The sequence below is a fragment of the Symphalangus syndactylus genome, chromosome 10 (genome assembly GCF_028878055.3).
Source record: "Symphalangus syndactylus isolate Jambi chromosome 10, NHGRI_mSymSyn1-v2.1_pri, whole genome shotgun sequence".
Taxonomy (NCBI): Eukaryota; Metazoa; Chordata; class Mammalia; order Primates; family Hylobatidae; genus Symphalangus; species Symphalangus syndactylus.
The window spans coordinates 40,083,151-40,108,891 of NC_072432.2; the positions used below are offsets into that span (position 1 = coordinate 40,083,151).

At 38.1% G+C, this 25,741-nt stretch overlaps 1 long non-coding RNA gene across 2 annotated transcripts; it reads left to right on the forward strand.

Annotated features, from left to right (window-relative positions):
• The first annotated feature begins 1,406 nt into the window (after nt 1–1,406).
• LOC134731509 (uncharacterized) lies at nt 1,407–25,741 on the forward strand. Of its 2 annotated transcripts, none has more exons than XR_010113825.1 (4): nt 1,407–1,534; nt 17,570–17,687; nt 19,007–19,112; nt 23,615–25,741. It is a non-coding gene; the product is annotated as an uncharacterized lncRNA (long non-coding RNA). The 2 variants fall into 2 exon arrangements; XR_010113824.1 differs by lacking the exon at nt 17,570–17,687 and adding an exon at nt 17,732–17,827 and having other exon boundaries at nt 1,423–1,534.

Here is a 25,741-nt window from a genome sequence, read left to right on the forward strand (position 1 = left end):
TTTTCTTTTTCATCTAGATCTTATCCTAATTCCCAGTTCCCCATTCCAAAACTAAGAATGCCTTCTCTTATCATTCAGCCAATCTTGTATCTCAGCATCTTTCCCAGTTAGCCAACTTCCTACCGGCCACCTAAATACTTTGAGATTTGTAAAACAGGCTACATTGTTGTGTTTTGGGTTTTTGTTTTGTTTTGTTTTGTTTTGTTTTTTTGAGATGCAGTTTCTCTCTTGTTGCCCAGGCTGGAGTGCAATGGCATGATCTTAGCTCAACGCAACCTCTACCTCCCAGTTTCAAGCGATTCTCCTGTCAGCCTCCCGAGTAGCTGGGATTACGGGAATGTGCTACCATGCCCGGCTAATTTTATATTTTTAGTAGAGATGTGGTTTCTCTGTGTTGGTCAGGCTGGTCTCGAACTCCTGACCTCAGGTGATCCACCCACCTCGGCTTCCCAAAGTGCTGGGATTACAGGCGTGAGCCACTGCACCTGGCCAAACCAGGTTACATTGTGAATCTACATACTGATTTCTATGTTTTAATTTATTTTGTTTTCTAATACTTTGAGTTATGTGGATTTTTAAAAAATAAATTAACTCTATTTTTCTGCTCAATTTTTATGCTGCCATGGAATCAACAGAACTCTTATCTAAGTTTTGCAATATATGCAGCTTATACTCAGAGACACAGGAATACAGGGAGTCTGCCAAAACTCTAAAACTGAGCAGAGCTGGAAACCACAACTTTTATTTACAAGTTTGGTCTATATCTATTAGCAATCTCATTCTTGTATTTGCAGAAACGTCAATGTCTGCCTACTGTGGCCTCCCCACAAAAAACTATTCATAAAAAGAAGTGAAGAGAGAGAACTGAAAATTCTATGAAGGCCTTTAGCATCAGAGGTTTTCTGTTATTATACTTGGTTTTTCTACCAAGCACTTGTTCTGCAGTCTAAGGAATGCCTATTTATTACTGCTGCAATGATATCCTTTCTTGGTTCAGATCTCTTCAGCACTGTACAGTTATACCATAGTTTGGTTTCAAGTTTATACAGACACACATTTAGCCTTGGATCTCCAAAACTGACCATGTGCTAGTTCCTTAGGAATTGAAGTAGTTTAGGAACTTCCCACTTCTCACATGTGCTTTAACCAAAACTGCTTATTCTGGATGGCTATTTTCGTGAGTTGGATGGGTCTTAAGCCCAAAGCACTGAGGGAGACTTCTATTTCAAAACCTTTGATGCCATTTTCCAATTAAAAATCTTGAGCAAAACCACCTCAATCTGTCAGAAATTTTCTAACGATGTTAAACCTCAAAAGGGAAGTTAGTTGTTCAGATCTTGACTCATTTTTTTCCCTAAGTGGCTCCTTCATTAGTATGCAAATTTTCCACACCCTACCCTAGAGGCAAGCTCTGCATACCAAGAAATCTTGACAAACATCAGGTTATGAGACTTCCCCCCAAGAGAACAGATGCCTGAACATCTTACACAACTAAGAGCAAAAGAGAGGAAATCTCCAACAGGACAGGCTACAGGTACGTAAAGCAGTACATGCTGCCAGCTTGTCACTCAGTGTTCTATATTCAGCCTCACTTGGAACTCTGTTACACATGCAGGCCATCAAAAATCAGAGCAGGCCAGACGGAGATGAGAGTATTGGGAGAGAGAAATGGAAATGTGTGGAGGTAATTGCCTAAAACTTCTCTTGGTGCTTTCACTTTGTCTTTATGGTATGTGGGTGGATAAGCCAGGTGTAAAAGATGACCGACAGAAGGGACACTATGAAACTGTAATGGGCCTAGTGCACAAGTTTTTAAAACAGTCCACATAAGCTCTGTTATGGTTAGAATACAAATGCCACCTTTTTTTAGCATTAACATAATTATGTTCTAACCCCACATGTTGTTTTAGGCATCTCATTTACCAACATACTTGGACATCAGATAGGCATAAATTAAAGTATATAATTTGTAGTGCAAAAAATCAAAGAAATGCTTATTGATTCCTAAATTAAGATAACATATTTTCACTGGTGCAGTCTTTTTATCAATAAATCGTAATTGAATTTCCAAGTTAGAGCCTGCAGGGCAAATGTGCTCTAGTTTTTTTAGGTTTCCAGAGACACTGAGCCTAAACATGAATATTCCCTGACTAAATGTAACTGGATCACTTTGCAAGAAAGATGCTTCAATTCTCTTAATTTATTCAAATGAATATCATTCATATATTCTAAGTCCAAGGTTTTCAACTACTCTGTAAATGTAATTAGCTTTTCTTATAAGCTATATTCCAACCAGTAGAATATTATTGAATATTATTCTTTCTCCTTTAAATGCATTCTCAAATTTCAGTCCTATTTTTAGTATAATCACACATTAAACCTTTACCTGTGTGTTATAAATAAAGTTTCGGTGCCGCAAAAGAAATAGCACTTGAATATAAAATTTTCTTTAAATTCTCAGCAAGGCAAGGTACTTCTATAGAAGGGTGCACGCTTACAGATGGAGCAATGGTGAGCGCACACTTGGACAAGGGAGGGGTAGGGGTTCTTATGTCTGATGCACGTGGCCCCTGCTGCTGTGTCATTCCCCTATTGGCTCGGGTTAGGCCGCATAGGCTAAACTAATTCCGACTGGCTAATTTAAAGAGAGTGATGGGGTGTGTGGTTTGGCGGGAAAAATGGTTATGCAGAGTAGAGAATGAGTTAGGGAGGAGGAGGTAGCAGGTAATCGGAATGAGTCAAGGTGGGACAGGTGATTGAAATGAGTCAGAGTGGAGCAGATAATCAAAAAAGGTTGCTTTATGTGGAAGTTAAGTTTAAAAGTAGAAGGCAAAGAACTGAACATACTGATATATTGATTCTTTGAAAAGAAATTTTGAACTCATATCTAACATGTGGGATAAACAAAAATTAAAAAAAAAATTTTAAATGACTATTCCCTTTAGGGAATTTTGCCAACATTTTTTAGAAAATAAAAAACATATGCCAAATATGTTAATGGCATAGAAAGCCATTGGAATAATCCCAACATTTAAAAAGTAATGTTCAGTATTTTAACATTTTGACTAGAAGAAAACAATGGTTGATGCAGTCACTTTGGAATTTTAGTTTTAAATGCCTCTTTATAGGAAATATTCAAGGTTAATATATATAATATTCTTAAAGTTGTGCTTCCATTAATATAGTCTATGTTCATTGTATTTCCTCAAAAACAGACTCTGAAACAAGAGCTTAGGTGCAGATGATATATTCAGGAGATAATTCCTCATGGCAGGCAAATTGAGGAAACCAAACTGAGATAGAGAAGCAGGGAAAGCCAATAAAAAGTGCATGAATGAACAAAGTACAGTAGTGGGCAACTGGGGCTTAATTTTGTTGGGATCCCAAGAGAAACTGTGTATGCAATATATGGAAATAAATGAAGACCAAATTAGAACAGACAAAGCATATATTCAGACCTTGATATAGCAAGAGAGTCAGGCATCATCACTTGTGTTTTGGTAGAGACTCATCACTTGTGTTTGGTAGAGGCAGGCACAGGAGTGGAAAGCTTTATAGTGGAAAAAAGAGAAGGTTTCAGGTATGCCCTGATTTGAAGCTGTTGGCTTAAGAAAGCTATAGGTGGGCTAAACAGATCTGGGACTGTGTGATTGATTGGGGTGCATATTTGGCTTTCTCTGGCTGGTCCTAATTTGGAAGCAGGGACAAAAATTAGGGAAGCTGTCAGTTATTAATCAAGTCCTGGCCATTTTGGGCCAATTGTTATAGGGATTATTGTTTGACTTACTGAACTGATTACCGGAGATAGTGGTCTGACTTCCTACAAATCTGACTTACAGATAATAGCCTGGCTTTCTGTAGATATGGTATGATTTCCTAGGGTGGTTGCTACAGATTGTAGGTCAGAGTTCTATTTTCATATATGGTCTGGCCATTGTCTATATATATATATATATATATAGAGAGAGAGAGAGAGAGAGAGAAAGAGAGTCTCTCAAATGCTTTAAAACTATCTTGTGGGAGGCTGGAAAGCCTGGGGCATTTATCCATCTACTTCAAACTCGTATTGATTGTTGTTGCTTTGAGTGACTTGGGTAGAGCAGACTCCCACAGTCAGTCCCAGAAAAAACCCTAAGGCAGAGAAGAGACACACAACATTTGAGGTGGTAAGCTGTCAGCATGTTGAAACTGTCTCCTACAGGTGACCTATTCATAAGTTAATTACATCTGCACAGACCTTATTTTCTTTTTCTTTTTTTTTTTTTTTTGAGACAGAGTCTCACTCTGTCACCCAGGCTGGAGTGCAGTGGCATGATCTCGGCTTACTGCACCCTCTGCCTCACAGGTTCAAGCAATTCTCCTGCCTCAGCCTCCCAAGCAGCTGGGACTACAGGTGCGTGCCACCACACCCAGCTAATTTTCTTGTAGTTTTAGTAGAGACGGGGTTTCACCATATTGGCCAGGCTGGTCTTGAACTCCTGACCTCATGATCTACCTGCCTTGAGCTCCCAAAGTGCTGGGATTACAGGCATGAGCCACTGTGCCTGGCCTGACCCTATTTTCAAACAAGGACACATTCTGAAACTCCAGGTAGACATGAATTTTGGGGGAACACTATTCAACCCAGTCCAGGAGGTAAGAATTAACTTGCCCAAATATCATTCCCCTGTGGCCTCCAAAAAAAGAAAAGGAATTGGCCTTCTACAAAGCTGTATGAAAACTGGCCACAGCCAAACATCAAGGCAGTGAATTCTGGTCAACCATAAGACCTGCACTTAGGCTCCTGATTATGCCAGGGGAAGGGCTCATGTTTGCTGCAAATATGAAGGCTGAGTTCACAGACTAGGGCTGGAGCCAAGGTTTTGCAATGTCATCTTGTTATAGTATCCTGGTCCCTGATCACCTGAGAGTAGGAGCCAATGCTTCCAATCAGGCAAAAGTCTGTGCACCAGGGATTAGGGGCCCTATCCCACAATGTGACATTAGACCATGCTAGTACTCTGTGTTCCACTTTACAACGCAACAGGGGGACTGCACGCCTGTTACTGCTCCTGTCTTCATGAATTTTCCCCAGTAAATTTTGCTCTAGCAGATCTGGTATGTGTGCTGACTGGCCATTGGTCCTTTTTTGCATAACAATATCTTATTTTGTTTAATTGCAACATCACTCTCTGAGGTAAATATATAGTCATCACTTTTTTTTTTTGAGATGGAGTCTCGCTCTGTCTCCCAGGCTGGAGTGCAGTGGTGCAACCTCGGTTCACTGCAAGCTCCGCCTCCCGGGTTCATGTCATTCTCCTGCCTTAGCCTCCCGAGCAGCTGGGACTACAGGCGCCTGCCACCACGTCTGGCTAATTTTTTCTATTTTTAGTAGAGATGGGGTTTCACGGTGTTAGCCAGGATGGTCTCGATTTCCTGACCTCGTGATCCACCCACCTCGGCCTCCCAAAGTGCTGGGATTACAGCTGTGAGCCAGCGCGCCCGGCCTCATCACTCTTAACTGAAGCTAACTCTCTTTAGCTGATTAAGCAGAAAAGGGAGTTTTTAAAAAAGACCATTGGTTAGCTCGCAGAAGCATTTGGAGGCCTCGAGAGCTAGACTTGAAGTTAAGCTCCTAGGAACAATTCTGCAAATCACATGGCAAAGTTGGCGTGGAGAGGAAACTGCTGCTTCTCTTGCTGTCCCACAGAGCACTAGGGAAGGTGTTGCCAACTCTCAACTCCCTGCCTGGGCCACATCTGTGCCTGGAACTTGACCTTGAAATCACTTGAAATCAGAGGCTGACAATTCAGTTGTCTGCATTCTACCTTGTGGAAGCGGGACTCTAAAGACAGCCAGAAAGGGTAGAGTCAGGCTATAAATCCAGGTCTGTCTAACTTTAAATCTTGCATTCTTATTCATTGCTTTTTTGGTCCAAACCAAAAACATATAGACAGGTATATATCCTCATACATGGAATTTTCAAATAAGAACAGTTCCGTTATTATTACCAAAGAGTATTGACAGTGTTGTTCAAATGGGAACTAAACTGCATACAGTGTTGTTGCTACCACCACAAGACGGCAGCGTTGTTGTCCACCGTACCAGAAAAATGGATTCTGACTGGAGCCTTCTTGTATGCAAGATTTTAAAACAGTCCAGATAAACTCCGTTACTTACCTGTCAAATTCTTACATGTGTGAATCTCATAGGAGAAGTCAAAGCCACTGTCATATTCCTAGGCCCAGCAGTAAGAGAGGCTGACAATTCAGTTTTCTGCATTCTACCTTGTGGAAGCGGGACTCTAAAGACAGGATTTTCCAGTATGGTAAAATTGTTCTCAAAATATGCTGGGTAGTCAGAAAACATGACAAATATCTGTGTCCAATATAGTAAGCAACTTTATTTTACCTGTGAGGAATCTGAAAATCAGGAAATTTCAATAACATGTCTAAAATGTTACACAGCCAGAAAGGGTAGAGTCAGGCTATAAATCCAGGTCTGTCTAACTTTAAATCTTGCATTCTTATTCATTGCTTTTTTGGTCCAAACCAAAAACATATAGACAGGTATATATCCTCATACATAGAATTTTCAAATAAGAACAGTTCTGTTATTATTACCAAAGAGTATTGACAGTGTTGTTCAAATGGGAATATGTAGTGCGCCTCTGCTTTTTGTGTGGGTTTTTTTTTTTTTTTTTTTTTTTTGGTGAGGGGAGAGGGGAGTCTGCTCATAATCCCTTCTTTATTCTTCTGGTAATAGCAACTCTTCCTTTGGAAAGGCATCCCTCTCCAAATACATATAGACCCAGTGGAACCGTTGTCACAGCATTCTCATTACATCCTTCAGGAGTGGTCATGCAAATTAGGCTGTCTGACCATCGACCTCATCCCCTTGGCCATAGTGATTGTTTTAGGGATGGGCATATTACCCAAGCTGGGCCAGTAAGAATTCTTCCTGGTACTTTTGCTAAAATTTGTGTTCGAAGAGACCCTCTGTGGTTGGCTGAGTAATCACTGCCCAAATATGTTGATATCTGAATCCCTAGAACCTGTGAATATGTGACCTTACACCATAAAACAGATTTTTTAGATATGATTAAATTGAGAATCTGGAGATGAACAGATTGTCTTGAATTATCTGGATATTTCATTTGGGGTGTGCTTGATATAATCATAGGAGTCCTGACAAAAGAGAAATAGGAGATCAGAGTTAGTTGAAGGCAACATCACCATGGAAGCAGAGACAGGAATGATGCTGCCACAAACCAAGAAATGCTGGCAGCCTCTAGACCATGGAGAAGTCAAGAAATAGATTCTCCCCTAGAACCTCTAGAAGAAACCAGCCCTGCCCACATCTCAACTTTTAGCCCTGTAAAGCTCATTTTGGACTTCTGACTTCTGGAACTTTAAGAGAATAAATTTTTGCTGTTTTAAGTCACTAAGGTTGTGGTCATTTATTATAGCAGCAACAAGAAAACCAATACATCTTCTTCCCAGAACAATAAGAGAAAGAGGCACAGAGAGAACAATGAATATGATAATGATGGTGATGATACTGTAGTTTGAAACCCTTGATTTAGTTGTGTCTGAGCTAGCACCATCTCTGCACATTGCAGTTAGTTGGCCTATACATTTCTTTTAAGGGACAAATAATTTGTAATGTATTTCCACTACCTAGAACAAAAAGAGTCTTGACAGCACAAGGTAACTATTTCATTTTCAAGGTTTCCAATTTGTAAAATATAAGGATCATCACCATAAGAGAGAGTGAAAAAAATATATATATCTATGAGGAAAATGAGAGTATAAAGCAAACAATTTTCTTCTCTCCCTTGCACACAAGTAAAATGGATTAATTGAAAAAAGAATGTTTTCTGAATGCATTAGTACATTCATACTAAGAACATTCAGATGGAGACAGTATTAGAAATGAAAAATGCTAAAAAGATTTCTAAAGGCAAGAGAAAGTAAAATCAATGTTTCAGTTAGTACTGAATTGAACTTGCTTATTGTCTTTGGATAAAAGAGCAAGCACTTACCTTGTGAATCATTAAGGATCACTGACTTCAAGAGTGAAGTTGGTATCTTGGCCAAATACAAATTTTGTTCTTGGTTTAGGAGAATTCATTTCCCAGAAATATTTGACTGATGTGGAATTTAAAAAGGAGAGTTACATAGATCTTTAGGTAGCATGATTGATTGCAGCCCAACACATGGTAAATACAGGATACAGTTTTACATTAATAAGTCACTTTAGATAATACAACTTTTATCTAGTTTGGAAGGCATTTATTACTTTAGTTATATGTGCAAAAGCAATTCAAGCAAAGGAACACAGGTACATATTTACTTTGACAAAAAGACGGTTTATTTCTGTCTGGGAAGTTTGTATTTATTTTCATTTTGGGGGGCAACATATAGAGAAAGAAAACATTCCAGGTTGAATCAATTTTGGTAATCAAAAGAATGAAAAATATTACAACTAGATTTACTCTGTCATTTAAACATAGGTAAAACGTGTTTAAAACTTGAATTCAATAGTGATTTAAATGTTCATATTAATTTTACTTTAATGTAATTTAGCTGGTCTGAAGTTATGTAACTTTTCATATTTATTGATAGTTTATTATATGCCAGACACTATGCCAAGAACTTTACACACATTATTTCATTTCATTGTCATAGCAACCCAATGGAATAGGTACTATTTTTATTTTTATTGTATAAATAATAAAATTGGAGCTTTGAGAGATTAAGCATCTTCCCCAGTATCACACAACTAGGCAGTAGAAAAGGTAGGTTACAAATGTGGGCAGTAGGATTCTACAGCTGGTACTTCAGAGCCTACTCCCTAAATCAGTAATAGCAGACCAACTCCAGCCTGAAATTACGTATATTACCTTTGTTTCATTTATATCCTTCTGGTGTTTCTGCTGTATGTTCTAGATATATACATCTTTGTGGAAATACATGACTAATGACTGTCCTATGGACCTATAAAAATACTAATTTGTTAAACATCATAAAGGACCTAATATCCGCAAGTAATTATTTTTCATGGAATAATTTTTAAAAAGTGGACTACTTACCATTTTTCTATGTAATTAATTGAGATTGATTCTAAACTGATATTTATATACCTCTTTCCTCTTAAGTATTTGAGTTTCTCAGAGGTGTGTCCAAGGCTTGTTCTCATATTCTACTTACAGAATGCTACCTGCATGATTGCATCTGACTTTATAATTTTAACCACCACTTATATTCAGATAACTTACAAATCTGTTTCAGCAGCCCAAATCTCTCCCCCAAATCCAATTGCTTAATGATCGTCTCTGCTTAAAGATCCACAGACACCTTAAGCATGATTAAACCAGAATTCATTATCCCTTCCCTCCTTGACCACATCCTTTTTGATTGTGAACCTCACTTTTTTTTTTTTTTTTTTGAGACAGGGTCTCACTCTGTTGCCCAGGCTGGAGTGCAGTAGCCCAGTCTCGGCTCACTGCAGCCTCAACCTCCCAGGCTCGGGCGATACTCCCACCTCAGCCTCCCAAATAGCTGGGATTACAGGCATGTGCCACCACCCCTAACTATTTTTTTGTATTTTTTATAGAGACGGGGTTTCACCATGTTGTCCAGGCTGGTCTCAAACTCCTGGGCCCCAGCGGTCCTCTCACCTTGGCCTCTCAAAGTTCTAGGATTACAGGTGTGAGCCACCGCACCTGGCCTTGTGACCCTCTTAATCCCTTTTTATTTTCTGCATGCCCTGTTCAGCTAGTGCAGCCACTATCCATCATCTAAGTATCTTTGGTTTCTCTCCTCTCTTTCACATCTTTCTTACATATCCAATCACTAAATTCTAATAATTCTATCTTCCAAATGTGTCTCTTATTTTTCTATTTTTTTAATCTGAAATGGAAGAAAGTTTAGTAGTTCATATTTTCGTTATCTCTATAGTTGCTCTTCTTTTCTGGTTTCCTCTTCTTCACAGACATCCTGCACAGAGACAGGTCTAGAGGATTTTTTACTTCTGACCAGGCAGAATCATCTTGTGTTTGTTGTTCTTTTTAATTTTGAAAGGAGAGCTTTATTTCTCATAAAAGATTGTAGCTGGCAGGGTGGCCATTCTAATAGGCTGGGAAACATGCACAGTCTCCGGGCAAAAACCAACACTTGGAGGGAGGGGAAAAGGGAACAGGAATTCATGCTGAACTAGGTGGCTGAATATACATATTCAATAAGTTGTAGGACTCATGAATATTTATAAAAGGAGAAGCACATGCACATGCGCAGTTGAGCTTCATTCATCTTCATGGGTAACGTTTAAAAAATGGTGATGTTAGCATAACTCAAGGGTGACGTTTTCCACCCTGTGATGTCAAAAAGTGAGGCAGAGGACATAAAATCTCTTACTACACATTCTCACATTCTTCAAAGACTGGCCAGAACCACTTCTTAGTCTGTGGTCTCTTAGGCAAAAAATAAGGGCAATCTCAGGAGGTTGTTTGAGATCAGCGGTGCAGCCTTTTGAAAGGGCTGGTTTTTTTTTTACCCCTTAGGGAAGAAAGGCTAATGGTGGTTAGTGAGGGAGATAAGGTATAAGTAGGTGTGTCTGACCCCCAATACTATCATGGCTGAGAACTCAGTTTTCAAGGTTACTCTGGTGTCTTCTTGGCCAAGAGATGGTCTGTTCAGTCTGTTAGAGGGTTAGAATTTTATTTTTATTTCTCATTTTCCCCCTTTGTCTGAGATTTGCTAGAGGCAGCATCTACAGCTAAACTTTTATTTTTTCCCATATTGTTGCCAGGGTGGTGTGGCTACCTATCCTGGTTCCAGTCCATCCCTCAGTGGCCTGGAAATTCAAGGGACTTAGAGCTAAAAGACTTACAGCAAATTAGACATTCTAGGCTAGAAGGGAATGGAGGTGGACAGGCACTCACGAACCCTTAAAACCTTTTAAGCAATACAGGAGTCAAAAACTAAACCCAAAAGCAGGATTACAAAGTTGACTTATTGATAAAGTCTATGCATTGAGCTACTGTAATCTTGGTTTTAGTTAGATTTGTAGCAATTAGCTATATAAAACATATACATTTTGCTAAAACATTAAAGCTAAGGAATTTAGAGACTTTTGTTGTGCTGCAATGTTTTTTGTGGTCTCTTTGGCAATTTGTCCTAAAGTGGTCAATAAAATATTTTTTGTCATCTCTATTTGCATAAACTGCACAATTGGGAACAATTATACCCAGAAGGCTCTGTCACTGTTGTGAAAAGTAAAAAGTTCCTCTTCAAAGTTTCCCTTTTCATTAAAGGATAAATAATAAGTGTTAGAAATAATAGTTTCTTTTAAAAACTAACTTCCTTCAAGCTTCCTTGCTTTTTGCTAATAACTCTTTGCTAAGCCCTGTGTAGCTGTTAAATATAGTAAGGGAATAGGTACATTCTATGTCCTTGTACTTTAACCAAGTTATTTATTCTGGCCTATAACCTGCTCAGACATATCTGAACATGCCCAGGCATTTCCTGGCTTACAGCCTACGCCCCTTCCTTATTTGGAAATGTTATTCTTCTCCTAGTTTCCCATAAACAACCCCCTTCCTTTCCTTGTTCTCTGTCACACATTTGCCTATTTAGGAAAGTTTTAAGTTTTTAGCAATCGGGATCAGTCTAGATTGTGCAGTCCAGCTCCAGCCAATGGAGATAGGACACAGCAGTAAGGACCCAATGCGTCAGGAATAAAAACCTCTGCTTTTCTTTGTTCAGGGTGCTCTCATGACAATCAGGCTTCCAAAAAGCACCCTTTCTGCAGAAAGTAAAATTGCCTTGCTGAGAAAATGCTTTGAGTGCTAGTTCTTCTTTTTGGCACCAAGGAACAAGCATTTATTTCTAACACTAGGTATCTGGATATCCTCAGGTGGCCAGGCACAGTGGCTCATGCCTGTAATCCCAACACTTGGGGAGGCCAAGGCAGACAGATCACAAGGTGAGGAGTTTGAGACCAGCCTGACCAACATAGTGAACCCCACCTCTACTAAAAATACAAAATTAGCCGGGCATGGTGGTGTGCACCTGTAATCCCAGCTACTCAGGAGGCTGAGACAGAAGAATTGCTTGAACCCAGGAGGCGGAGGTTGCAGTGAACCGAGATTGTGCCACTGAGCTCCAGCCTGAGCAACAGGGTGAGATTCTGCCTCAAAACAAACAAACAAACAAACAAACAAACAAGCAAAAGAAACAGGCAAACAAACACATAGAGAGCCACATATTGTATTTATTGCACATGGGCTTCTTTTATTTTTATTTTTTATTTTTGAGACAAGATCTTGATGTGTCACACAGGCTGGAGTGCAGTGGTGTGATCATGACTCACTGCAACCTCTACCTCCTGGGCTCAGGTAATCCTACTGTCTCAGCTTTCAGAGTAGCTGAGATTACAGACACTCACCACCACTCTCAGCTAATTTTTAAATTTTTTTTGTAGAGACAGGGTCCCACTCTGTTACCCAGGCTGGTCTCACACTTCTGGCCTCAAGGGATCCTCTCACCTTGGCCTCTCAAAGTCTTGGGATTACGTATGTGAGCAAACGCACCTGACCCTATGATCTTTAAAATAACTATCAATTAATATGTTCAAGAAAAAAATATGAAAAGATAAGGAATTTCAACAGAAAACTGGAGTCTATTAAAAATTTTGTGGAAATTCTAGAAGCAAAAATTATAGTAACTCAAACAAGAATTTGGTAAATGGGCTTAATAGCAGATTAAACATGGTTTAAAAGGGTAAATGGGCTTAATAGCAGATTAAACATGGTTTAAAAGAGAATAAATAAATTGGAAGAAAGGACAGAAAAGAATATCCAGATTGAATTATGGTGAGAAAAAGAGGTCAGAAATGCGGAAAAGAGCATAAGAAATGTGTGGGACATGGTGACACATTCTGATGTACGTGTAATTTGAGTCCCGGAAGAAAAGGAAAGAGAATAAGTAGAAGCAATATTTGGAGAGATGTTGACCCAAATATTCTAAAAGTTATGGAAGATATCAGGTCATAGAATCTAGAAGGGTTATGAACTCCATTCAGGATAAATTCAAAGAAAACCGTATCTAGGAGCATTACAGTCAAACTGCTGAAAACCAAACCCAGAGAAAAATCTTAGAAGCACCCAAAAGAAAGAAAAAGTCTTTTTAAGGAAGCAACAATATGACTTCTCAACAGAAATAATGGAAATGACAAACACTAGAATAGCTTCTATAAACAAATGAAAGTAAATGCCTTAGAATTCCAAACTAGCAAAAATGTCCTTCAAAATTAAAAGAAGATGAATCATAGACCTAAATTTGAAAGTTAAATAAGATTTCTAGATTAAGTTATAAGAAACTGTCTTAATGATCTTGGGATAAGCCATTATTTCTTAAACAAAACATAATAACCAGAACAAACAGACTTTGAAAAATTAGAAAGTCTATTTTTTAAAATTACATTCAGGAATTTTAAAATTAGACTTTTTAGAAATTAAGTACTTATGTTCAGCCTAAGACATCATTAAGGAGAAAAAAAAAGTCAAAGATCAGAAGAATATGTTCACAATACATATTCTCCAAAAGACAGTTATACACCAGAAAAGCTAGGAATAAAAAACCTTACTATCCCAAACTGTCAAGTGACGATGTGGAGAAACTGGAACTCTCATCCATTGCTGACAGGAATGTAAATTGGTACAACTTTGGAAATTGTTTGGCAGTATCTATTAAGGAGTTTACCATGTGACCCGGCAATTTTATTCCTAGTATATTGAGTGCTTGTGTTCACCAAATACATGTACAAGAAAGTTAATAGCAGCTTTATTTATAATCACATACATCTGGGAACAATGATACAGCAATATGATACTGGAAAAACCAACTGTGGTGTATTAATACAATGTAATATTATTCAGAAAACTACTGCTACATGCTACAAAAATGGACAAATTTCATAGACATAGTGTTGTACAAAAGAAACTAGGCACAAAAAGGTACTACAAAAATGGACAAATTTCATAGACATAGTGTTGTACAAAAGAAACTAGGCACAAAAGGCTACTGTATAAGCCTGTTTATATGAATGCCAAAAGAAGGCAAAGCTAATTAATCATTATAGAAGTCAGGATAGTATTCCTTTGGGGGAAGTATTCATTAGAAGAGGCATGAGGGAGCCTTTGGTAGTGCCGAAAATATTCCATGATCTGGGTTGTGGTTATGTGAATATGTTCATATGTAAAAATTCACTTAGCTGTTATGAAAGACTTTAAGAAAAACAAAAATTGAGAGAATTAATCAGTAGTAGGTATGCAGTAAAAAATAATAAAGAGAATTCTTCAATCAGAAAGAAAATGATTCCAAATAGAAGCATGAAAATTCAGGAAGCAGTAAAGAGAGCAACATAAAAGGTCAAATGTAGGTGAATATTAGCGATATAGAACAATATTATTAATGTCAAATGGCATGTATAATTATAGAATTAGAATATGTGAGGTCAGGTATGGTGGTTCATGCCTGTAATCCTAATCCAACTGGGAAACCTAGGTGAGAGGATCTCTTGCAGCCAGGAGCTGGAGACCAGCCTGGGCAGCAAAGCGAGACACCCATCTCTACAAAAAAAAAAAAAAAAAAAAAAAGAAAGAAAAAATTAGACAGACATGGCAGTGTGTCTGTAGATTTAGCTACTTGGGAGGCTTAAGTGGATTGCTTGAGCCCAGGAGTTTGAGGTTGCAGTGAGCTATGATCACACCATTGCACTCCAGCATGGGTAACAGGGTAAGACTTTGTCTCTGAAAACTAAACCAAACCAAACCAAAAATCCCTTGACAACAATAGCACAAAAAGAGGAAAGGAATAGTTAAGAGAGTTAAAGTGAGGTGTTCTAAAGTTCTGTTTTTTTTCAATCATATTAAGTTTTCAAAATCTAGAGCTTTTTACCTTTTATAACATATCTCAATTTGTACTAACCGCATGTCAAGGTCTCACATGTGACTACTAGCTAACATATTGAACATCCCAGATCTAGAGCAGTGGTTCTCAAGAGAGGACATTTTGTCCCCCAGGGGACATTCATTCATGTCCAATGACATTTTTTATTATTATAATTAGGGGAGGGAGAGTGGCGCTAGTGGTATCTAATGTGTAGAATCCATGAATGCTGCTAAAAATCTTACAGTACACAGAATGGCCCTCCCCAAATCCAAGAATTATGCAGTCCAAAATGTCACTTGTAACATGGTTGATAAACCCTGCTTTAACATAACCCATGAAATAAGAAAAAGTATATAACCAACAAGCAAATAGTGGGAAGGGGGAAATAAATAGCAACAATTACTTCACTAATTCCAAAGAGTAAAAGAATGGAAAGAAAAAATAAATATAGAACAGGTGGGACAAATAAAAAATAAATTATAATAATACTGGTAAAATTACATTAAATATTAATGGATAAATATTCCAATTAAAGACTAAAATTTTTAGATTGAGGCTGGGTGCAGTGGTTCACGCCTGTTATCTCAGCACTTTAGGAGGCCAAGGTGGGCGGATCACCTGAGGTCAGGAGTTCGAGACCAGCCTGGCCAACATGTGAAACCCTGTCTCTACTAAAAATAAAAAAAATTAAACAGGGATGGTGGCATGGGCCTGTAATCCCAGCTACTCGGGAGGCTGGGGCAGGAGGATCACTTGAACCCGGGAGGCAGAGGTTGCAGTGAGCCGAGATCGTCCCACTGCACTCCAGCCTGTGGGACAGAGCGAGACTCCATCTGAAAAAAACATATATTGTTAGATTGAGGAAAAGGTTTCTAACTATTTGCTGCAAAGATGAAGGTAAAATGGTTAAAACATCTAGGGATAAGCCTGGTGGCACATACCTGTAGTCCTAGCTACTCAGGAGGCTGAGGTGGGAGAATCACTTGAGCCCAGGAGGTCAAATTCTAACGAAAACAAAACTGGTAAAGCTATACTATATCAAAAATATTTTAATGCAAAATGTACTACTAGAAGCAAAAAAAAAAAAGATGCAAGGGTCTTCCATCAGTATGATAAAAATGATTATTTAAAATGCCATATGACTTCACTGATATATATTTTTCAGTGTCTCTCCCATTGACCTTGGATAAGGCTCAAACTATAATATGGCCAAAAAGATCCTCTGTGAATCACCTGCTTCATCTCTAACAGCTCATGTCATTGTTTTCCTCAAAATTTATGTTTAGAAGTGTTGAAGAACATGCAATTCCTCAAAATCACCGCATTATTTTATGCTTATATTGGTCCCTCTGCCTGGACTGCTTTTCTTTGTGGAAATTATCTGAAAAAGTTCTATTTATCTTTCAGAAATGTATTCTGCTATATCCTATCTAAAGCTTTTCTGATTGACTCCTGCATATAATCTTTCACTCTTCTATATACCACTGTACCTCATAAGCATTTTTTAAAAATCATTTTTTGTAATATATTTGCTCCTATATTCTGCCTTTTCTTCTAGCCAGCAGGAAGTATCAGACATTCATTAACTTTTATAGAACTCAATTTATTTGTGTTGGTAAATTGCAGTAGCCTTAGAGAGACACTTGCTATAAAATTGTCTGAATTTTCAAACATTGTATTTTGCTGAGAAATATATTTCTTTTAGATTCAGCTAAGATAACTTATAAGTCATTTGTCTAATGATTTCAATTAGTATTTTTAAAACTAAAACCTTATTATTCTGTTATATTTCTCTCATTTTATTAATTTTATACTTATGAATGAAGTCATGCGAGCAGTTAATACAACTAGTTATGCCAGTACAATAACTGAGAAAGAGTATCTATTTATATTGCTCTTTTGTTATAGATTACTTGACTCTTTTTCATAGCATTGTTAGTTTTCTAGACTGATTTAGCCAAATGTAATTAGTAAATGAATTAACTTGAAAATTTTGCATTTGTATATATTTTTATAAAATGTGTGAATCCATACTATTTGAGAATTTATAAAAATTGTTTAAAGCAGAACTATTAACCAGCGTGCCATCATTAATAAAAGCTGCAATGACAAGGTTTGAATTTTTGGATGTGTTTCGGCTGATTCTACAGTTCTTTTTGCTAGACTTGCAAATTAAAATAGCCAAAGTAATTTCTTAGATGAACTGATTTATAAGCAGGCTAATGATTTTTCATGATTTTAAAATAGAGGACTTTCAGATTCGTGTTGTAGGACATTGGTTAAGGATGAAAAACTTGTGTCAAACTGCCTGGCTCTAAATTTAAGCTTTGCCACATTTTGCCTTATATAATCTTGAACAATTTGCTTAACCTTCCGAAGCCATAGTTTTTTTTCCATCTGTGTAATACAGATAATAATTTATCTATTTCATAGATTATTTTGAGGTTTAAATGACAATATAAGTAAGATATTTAGCACAGTTGCTGTTACATAGTAAATACTCAAAGATGAGCTAATATAACAGATATAGCTAAGTAACGTCAATAAAACATATAGTTAAGTTAAAGACTATTTTACAACTACCATGTATCTCAGTGCTATTTATTTATTTATTTATTTATTTATTGAGACAGGGTCTTGCTCTGTCATCCAGGCTGGAGTGCAGTGGTGCGATTACAGGTCACTGCCATCTTGACCTCCTGGGCTCAAGTGATTCTGCCACCTCAGCCTCCTGAGTAGCTAGGACTACAGGTATGTGCCACTACACCTGGCTAATTTTTTTTTTTTATTTTCAGTGGAGATGAAGTCCCAGTATGTTGCCTCGGCTGGTCGCAAACTCCTGAGCTCAAGTGATCCTGCCACCTCAGCATCTTAAAGTGCGGGTAGTACAGGTGTGAGCCACTACACTCGATCTTAAGTACTATTAATAAAAGCTACCATATAGTGAGCGTTTGTGCTAAATATTTTATATACATTATCTCATTTAAACTTTACAATAACTTTGGGAGTAGTTACAATGTCCTTATTTTATGGACAAGTTAACTGAAGCTCTGAGAGTATATGTCCAAAGTTATATATTTGGTAAGAATATTTTGACATGATCATTTGGAGCAGACATTTTAAGGTCAGGAATATTTTGGTGCAGTCTATAGGAAAAAATCTCTAAACTTTCTACTTTCCCCTGCCAAATCAAAATAGCTTTATTATGCTTGCTTCCAAATTTTTTTTTTAAAAAAGAACATGCATTTTGAAAACAACTCAGGCAATACAGTAAGATACAAGAATCACTTATAATTTCACCACTCAATGGTAGTCACAGTTAACATATTTGGTAAACATAAATTGTAGACACTACTTGCCTATCAAATATCCATTCTCTTCTTATTTCTTAATAACAGATCCAAATTTTTGTTTCGATCTAGCTAAAATACTTACCTCCCCAGACAAGCAATGGCCCTGAGAACCAGTTCTGGCCAAGGAGATGCAAGCAGGAATCACTGAGTACGCTGTTGGGAAGGCGGCTGACTTGCCTAGCAACCAGCTCTTGTCTATATCATATGCAAACATGTTAGGAGTGCAGTCATTTTTTTTTGGCTCAAAAGACAAAAATTGCATGCAGTCTGGCATAATGAAGCCTGAGTCCCTCGTGGCATCATGAAGCCCTTTGATCAGTCCTGAACTGCTGACTTTGGAAATTCTTGTTATAAGGAAAAAAACCTTTCTGATTAAGCATTTAAATTTTAATCTGGTTTCTGTTACATGCAATTAAAAGCAATCTTAACTGATATGCTATCATTCTGGAGTGCTTTTTCATATTTAATTACATTAAACATTAAAAGATAACTTTCAAATAATTCCTATTATAAAAGGTAACCTTATTATATAATTATAATTTTGCAATAAACAATATTCATTTGTATGTCATTCAGGCAGACTCTTGGCTGCCAACCCAACAACCACATTTATGTTAACAGAATTCTAATTTTGTTTAGATAGCATTTTGTTCAGCTCCTGGGATAAATCTTGATTGGTATATATAATAATTATAGCTATCCATTCTCTCTTGCCAGTAATTTGTGTAGAAATGACAGTGTAATGCCACTCTGGTCAATGAGACCTAAGAAGAAGTCTACTGGAAGACATCTGGGAAAGATTTACCATCCTGAAAAAAGACATGTAAGAGGAGCATTTTTTTTTCCTCCTTCAATTTCTTGAGGTTGTATTGTATGAAGACGTACTGTTTGGAGCTACAGCAGCCGTCTTGCGAAAATAAAGAGAAATATTATTGGCACTGTAGTGATGACCTAACGTAGACAATCTGTGACACTAACCAGGTTTTCTTGTAACATAAACAATAAGCGGGGAAGGCATAGTGGCTCATACCTGTAATCCCAGAACTTTGGGAGGCCAAGGCGGGCAGATCACCTGAGGTTGGGAGTTCGAGACCAGCCTGACCAACATGGAGAAACCCCGTCTCTACTAAAAATACAAAATTAGCCCAGCATGGTGGCCCATGCCTGTAATCCCAGCTACTCGGGAGGCTGAGGCAGGAGAACCGCTTGAACCTGGGAGTCAGAGGTTGCAGTGAGCCAAGATCGAGCCATTGCACTCCAGTCTGGGCAACAAGAGTGAAACTCTGTCTCAAACAAAAACAAAAACAAAAAACAATAAGTGTATTTATATGCTTTAAACTTCTGTTAATTTTTTTTATTTGTAGACAAAAGCATTGCTATTGACATGTTTATTCAAAAAACATTTATTATTCATCTTCCATGTGTCAGGAACTATTTCATGTGCTGGGAATTTATCAGTAAACATAATCAATTATTTTGCCTTCATACAGCTTACTTTTGAAGGGAAAGTAATATTACATAAATAAATTATATCATAAGTAAGTTATAGTATATATTAGAAAGCAATAGGGGCTACAGAGAACAGGAAGACAGGAAAGATACTTACGGAGTGTGCAAGTGTTGGTTGGTCAGGGAAGGTCCACTGAGAAAATAATGTTTGAGGAAAAACTCAGAGTTGGTAAGGGAGTTAGCTTTGTGGATTTCTAGACAAAGAGAGTTTCCGGCAGAGAGAATGGCAACTGCAAAGGAGCTGTGATGGGATGGGAGAGTGCCTGGCACCTTCAAAGAGGGCCAAACAGACCCCTATGGCTACAGCGGAATGGGTGAGTATGAACAGAAACTAGCCAAACAGACCTGGGAGGACAAGATTGCCTAGGACCTAGTTAAGACCTTGGCTTTTATTCTGAATAAGCTGAATAGTCATTCAAGAATTTTGCATAGAGAAATAACATGATTCAACTAACATGATTCAACTAGAATCATATAAACTACTGTTTTGAGAATAAATACAGGAGAGTGTATTGGGGTCATGGCAGTAGTTATGCTGAAACAAAGAGACCTGCTGAATTACAGAAGTTTGAATAAGGTTTGCTTCTTGAGATGCTGGTAGTGTGGTTCTGTTCCATGTGGTCAGTCAGGGACCAGATTACATCTGTTTTGTTGTTCCTTATCCTTTCAATCATGTTTTTATCTTGCTTGTGTTCACAGGATCATGACATCTTGCAGAAAAGAGGAAGAGAGAATTTCTAGGACAAATGGCTTTTTTTTTACATTAGAGGTGAACCAAAAGTTGCACACTTCACCTCTGCTCACATCCCATCCTTCTTAATCATGTAGCCACAACTTGCTTCAAGTGAGACTGAAAACACAGTCCCTAATGGGGGAGGAGGTGATGACCATGTGTACAGCCTAAGTTTTTTTTAAGAAAAAAAAAGGGCCGGGGGTGGTAGCTCACATCTGTAATCCCAGCACTTTGGGAGGCTGAGGCGGGCAGATCACGACGTCAGGAGATCGAGATCATCTTGGCTAACATGGTGAAACCCTGTCTCTACTAAAAATACAAAAAATTAGCTGGGCATGGTGGCACGTGCCTGTAGTCCCAGCTACTCAGGAGGGTGAGGTAGGAGAATAGCTTAAACTCGGGAGGCGGAGATTGCAGTGAGGCGAGATCGCACCACTATACTCCAGCCTGGGCGACAGAGTGAGATTCTGCCTCAAAAAAAAAAAAAAATTAAAAAAGAAAAAAAGAGAAACAAATTGGTTGGAGGCCTATGAGTTTATGCTACAAGGACTAAAGATAGAACCAGAGGGAGCCTTGGACCCCATTGCAATAACATCCTAGTACATGACGGTGTCTTGGACCATAGTGGTAGGAAAGGAGATAAGGAGAAGTGGTCAGATTCTGGATACATTTTGAAGGTATATCCACTAGGATTTGCTGATAAATTGCATGTGATATATGAAAAATATAGAGGAATTAGGAACCTCTCTACTGTTTTTAGTCTGAGCAACAAAAATAGTGGACTGACTAAAACTGAGATGGAGCAGAGTATGGGTGAAGCTGGTGGCTTAAGGAGGAAAATTATGGGTTTTAGATATAATAAATATATGTCTACTCAATATATAAATGAAGATGAGAAGTAGGAAGTTGAATATTATATGTTAATGAATATATATAAATTTTTTTTTGAGATGGAGTTTTACTCTTGTTACCCAGGCATGTGTGCAATGGTGTGATCTCAGCTCACTGCAACCTCTGCCTCCCGGGTTCAAGCAATTCTCCTGCCTCAGCCTCCCAAGTAGCTGGGATTACAGGCACCTGCCACCACACCCGGCTAATTTTGTATTTTTTTAGTAGAGATGAGGTTTCTGCATGTTGGTCAGGTTGGTCTCGAACTCCTGACATCAGGTGATCCACCTGCCTTGGCCTCTCAAAGTGTTGGGATTACAGGGGTGAGCCATGGCGCCCGGCCATGAATATATTTGTATTCATTTGAGAGAGCCATTTTTTTTTATTTTATGGAGACATAATATGTTATTTAATAAGCACCTATTAATGGAAATATAGTTTTTCCCCAGTTTTTAGAAAAACTAGTATTAAAAGTGCTCTGATTAACATTTTTGAACATTTATTTTTGATGTGTGCCTTCCTGAAAATAGTTAATATAACAGGACTGAATTCCTGTCCTTAGAAAGGTCTGCTTGTAAATTTGGCTTTTGGTTGATGTCTGGTAATTTAGATTTTGCAAGGGTTCCTATCACTAACTGATAATAGTAGCTCACTAGGCCTAACCTGTTTGTATAAACAATATGGTTTTTACTGAACACCTGTTTTCCTTACGTGTCTGGAATTTTGGTACATGCCAAGCAAAGGTTTCCTATGTGATCCGCCCCCAATAAAATCCGTGGGCATTGAGTATCTCAAGAGCTTCTGTGGTTGGTGTTTCACATAAGTTATCATAACTTGTTGCCGCGGAAATTAAGCATATCCTGTGTGACTCCTCTGGGAGAGGACTTTTGGAAGCTTGTGCCTGGTTTTCCCTGGACATTGCCCCATGCACATTTTCCTTTTGTTGATTGTGCTTAGCATTTTTTCACGGTAGTAAATTATGAGTATGAGCATATGCTGAGCCCTGTGAGTCTTCTCAGTGAAATACTGAACCCGAAGGTCGTCTTGGGGATTCTCCAACACAATGTCCAATTATTTCCTTAGGCTACATTCTCAATAGTGAAATCGCCACTCATTTAAAATCTGATATACAATGCTAATCTACTCCTACCAGCAATGTTGGCATTATCAACCGTTTAAATGATCTAACAGGTGAAAAATGGTATTTTTGTTGTTTTAATATTCATTTTAAATTTCTATTTGAAACCTCTTCTTTGTACCTATTAACTAAATTTTTTCTTTAGCAAAGATATATAGTTTTCATGTTTTAAGCTTCATTTAAAACTTCAATTAATTTTTTTTTTTTTTTTTTTGAGGTGGAGTCTGGCTCTTTCGCCCAGGCCGGACTGCAGTGGCGCTATCTTGGCTCACTGCAAGCTCTGTCTCCTGGGTTCACACCGTTCTCCTGCCTCAGCCTCCTGAGTAGCTGGGATGACAGGCGCCCGCCACCGCACCCGGCTAATTTTTTGTATTTTTAGTAGAAACGGGGTTTCACCGTGTTAGCCAAGATGGTCTCGATCTCCTGACCTCGTGATCCGCCCAACTCGGCCTTCCAATTAATTTTTTTAATCCTATTATTTAGCTTAGTATTTTTCTTCAAGGATATTTAGGGCTCAGGAAGAAAGTCAGAAGCCAGTAAGTTCTTTAAAAAGTGCTTTTTAGGCCAGACATAGTGGCTCATGCCTGTAATCCCTGCACTTTGGGAGGCCGAGACGGGCAGATCACCTGAGGTCAGGAGTTAGAGACCAGCCTCGCCAGCATGACAAAACCCTGTCTCTACTAAAAATACAAAAAAATTAGCAGGGTGTGGTGGCGTGTGCCTGTAATCCCAGCTACTAAGGAGGCTGAGGCAGGAGAATCGCTTGAACCCAGGAGGCAGAGGTTGCAGTGAGTCGAGATTGCACCACTGCACTCCAGCCTGGGCAAGAGAGCAAGATTTTTTTCTCAAAAAAAAAAAAAAGTGCTTTTTATTCCTCCTTTCATCTACTGCTATTTATTCAAGACCTAAACATAGAGATGCAAGACAAAGGGAAGTGAGGAATCTTCTGATTCTTAACTTTGTGTTGAGGAAGGATGCCATAGTTAATTTTGTGCTGCTGTAAAAGAGTACCTGAAACTGGGTAAGTTATAACAAACATAAATTTATTTTCTCACAGCTCTGGAGGCTGGGAAGTCTAAGATCAAGGATCTGGCATATGGCAAGGACTTTGCTGCATCATCAAATGGAGGGAGACAAAAGGACAAAGAAGCAAAAGAGGTTCAAATTTGCCTTATTATAATGGCATTAAGCTGGCTCGTGTAGGCAGAGCCCTCATGGCCTAATCACATCTCAAAAGTCCCACCTCTTTATACTGTTACGATGGCAATTAAATTTCAACATGAATTTTGAACAGAACAAACATTCAAACCACAGCAAAAGAAAAACTATTCTCTATTTCTATTTCTATTTCTATTGGTATTAGGATGAATTTAAATGATTTTCTGTGCTTCTGGGTAGCTGAGAAGGTAGCAGGTATGCTCTTTAGGAATTCCAAGTGAAAGGAGTTAGTGAAGGTGCTTTGTCATGGAGCAGTTCTCCCAAAACTTTGTTGCTCCAACAGTTATGAAGTGGAAAGTACTACATGAACGTTTGAATTATTGGTCCCAGCTTTTAAACCCTCTGCCCATGATGAGAGTATTAGCCTTCTCATCTGATCTGTTGAGTCTCCTCAGTTCTCCAACACACTGATCCTTTCTCAGTTCTCCAAAACAATGGATAAGAATAGGCTGTAAGTTTTTAATGTTTGGTTTTGTTAACAACACAGATAACTTAACACTGGACAACTGGCAGGTCTCAAAGTAAGTAGGCTGAAGCCCTTTCTTAAGTATATCCTACTGAGCTTCTTTTTCCGATATCCTGGCTTAATATATTGTGGCAGATGTTTGTTTTCTGTCCAGCATCTAATTAGCCTGCTCTGATTCTGCAGAAACAGTTTACTTCTCAACAGAAACCTGCTGCTCCTTTCCAAAGTCAAGTCCCCTAATTTCTGTCTGTCATAAAAGAAAAACCTTTTCCTTTCACCTCTACTAGGAACTACTGTTTTAGTCTTTTCCTTTGTCATGATGGCCTGTTCCCAGGAAAATTAACAACGGGAACATGGTGCAGTAAACTCTACCCTCTGATATGTGGTCTTATTCTTTGGCTTCCCCAAAATGAGTGCTCTGTGGTGAAGCAGGCAGTACAATTTCCAAATGTGGGTTATTTAGTCTTGAAAAATGACTTGTGTGAGACCACATTACTACATTACATCAGTGTGGGTCAAACCCAATCTAGCTGCTTTACAGTCTTGTTGAAGTGGGAACCAGTCTGCACAAATTTCCAGTTCTTGCTTTGTCTTCCTGACTTCTTTTCATTTGAACAACATAAGCTCTCTCTCACACACACACACACACACACACACACAGAACTAGCAATAATATATTGTGTACAAGTTTATCTCATTGGAAACAATCTGCTGCAGGCATAGATTTGGCAAAAGATATATGCCATTTACGTTACAAACAGAACTCCTAATTTCTCAGGCTGAGGGGTTTTACTTTCCATGTTTTAGTAGGTAGAAACTTATTGCAAACTTTAATGAAGTAATTCTCAAAAGGGACTCTCCTAGAAGGTATTTAGAATTTGTGAGAGATGTTTTTTCTTCACAATAATTGGGTGGCACTACTGGCATTTAGTGATTGGGAGCTATGCATCTTAAATATCCTGTACTGTGAGAAACAGTCTCATTAAACACAAAACTGCTCTGTGTCTTGCACCACTTTTAGATGTCTCACTGCATATTTATGACTTGGAAAGCCTGTTTATAATTTTCTGAGCCTAGAATCCAATACCATTCTACCTATGAACAAAAGTATGTTCAGAAGATTTTTATAGGCTTGAAATTTTTTAGGAATGCAACTATGGGGCAAATCTAGGGAAAATTGTAGTTTTTTCTTGTAAATCTTGTCAAGAGTTGTTCACCATTTTGGAAAATCCTGTCGCTGACATCCAACTCTACCCCCGCTATTTGAATTGCTGGTATAACTTATTCTGATCAGTTAGCATTTATTGCCCCTCTCATGGTGATTTCAAATGTCAAACAAATATAAAGAAAAGTATCTACGTTTCAGCTGAATATTTTCTTATGTCTTTTAATTGCAAACTATTCATGGTAATAGGTGCAAGAATCGACCTACTTTATAGGTCTTGTTGTTTAGCTGTGCTTACAAATTTACAACAATAAAATGTATTATTTTATTTTAAA